Source organism: Seriola lalandi, unplaced genomic scaffold, assembly GCF_002814215.2.
Source record: "Seriola lalandi dorsalis isolate HSWRI2012SDOR001 ecotype SW California unplaced genomic scaffold, Sedor1 jcf7180002006493, whole genome shotgun sequence".
In the NCBI taxonomy this organism is placed as follows: domain Eukaryota; kingdom Metazoa; phylum Chordata; class Actinopteri; order Carangiformes; family Carangidae; genus Seriola; species Seriola lalandi.
In genome coordinates, this window is record NW_019477146.1 from 1 (window position 1) to 1,210 (window position 1,210).

Consider the following 1,210-nt stretch of genomic DNA (forward strand, 5'->3'; position numbering starts at 1 on the left):
AAATTAAGTACTTAATTGATGTTTCTGACAACGTTGCTTAACAACCTCGCGTCTTTCACATGAACACACTCGTCACCGGATTGGAAAACCCAGGGTTCACTGAGCCAGTTGATAACCAGCTTCGTAGTTCAGGTTATCAAGGACGGCCAATGTTAGGTTCAGTTAAGCTGGATAACGAAAAAGATATCCCGGGTATGTTGATCCCGCTTCGTAGCACAGGCCTCTGGTTTCTCTTTATTAAAGGATCTCACCTACACCAGCCTGCCTCTGTGTGTCTGCTTTTGGGTCCTTTCCCATGTATCTGGCTTCAGCCATGACAACACATGTGATATCCTGTCCTAAAAGACTCCTTGTTATATCACCGTCCTCTCCCTGTTGCTCTGTTTAGGCCACTCGCCAACCCTCCGATTCCAGTAACCGTAGTTTATGCTCCCCCAGCACCCGCAGCAGCCCCGAGCCAAGACTTAAGTTATCATAACACAGATAGTACTGAAGTCAGAACTGCCTCACCACATTGTCCTCTGAGTGATCTGCCATCAGCAGCAGAGGGTGAGGCTCTAATGATAGAGACCATTCATTCCTCTCTCTATTCAGATATTTACTATGTGTGATATTTTTATTTCACTGCTCCTACAGGGGCTGGGTCGTCTTCTGGACCAGGCCTGGTGAGTAATGTTTCATTCATCATCTCTTCCTCTGGGTTTATTTATATTGCTAAAATGTAAACCTTTGCTAAGAATCACTGTGTCTTTCAAGATTTTACCTTCTTTAAGTGTGCAGAGCATTGAGAAGTTACCTGTTGGTGTGTATTTGCCTTTGAAGATGGGCGGTCAGATCCTGGAGGTCGACATCCGCCACCAGGGACACGGCCAGCAGAGCATACCACAAGGTTTAGAGCCCTCTGAGCAGATGAACACATCTCCTAAGCAGGTGGGTGGATCCCCTGTTATACTGACATCTGGTTAAGCCACATTAGAGTCATTTGATATCAGTCACTTCAACTGTGTTACATGCAGAGCACCAAGGGGGGCTGGTTCAGTGGCTGGTTCACGTCAAAACCCAAAGATCTCCAAAAGGAGACTTCGGAGCAGAGAGGCCCAGCTCAGACAGTAAGAGTCAAGTTCATTTACGTTACACAATCAGTTATAATCAAAGTTTTCAATTCAGTGATGTAAGATCTATATTTTTGAACATTTTCTTAGGCGCTGCC

The 1,210-nt window shown here is 45.5% G+C and overlaps 1 long non-coding RNA gene across 1 annotated transcript; it reads left to right on the forward strand.

Annotated features, from left to right (window-relative positions):
- Nucleotides 1-23: 23 nt before the first annotated feature.
- LOC111671048 (uncharacterized) lies at nt 24-1,136 on the forward strand. The gene is made up of 4 exons (XR_002761902.2): nt 24-549; nt 637-665; nt 823-930; nt 1,017-1,136. It is a non-coding gene; the product is annotated as an uncharacterized LOC111671048 (long non-coding RNA).
- Nucleotides 1,137-1,210: the final 74 nt, after the last annotated feature.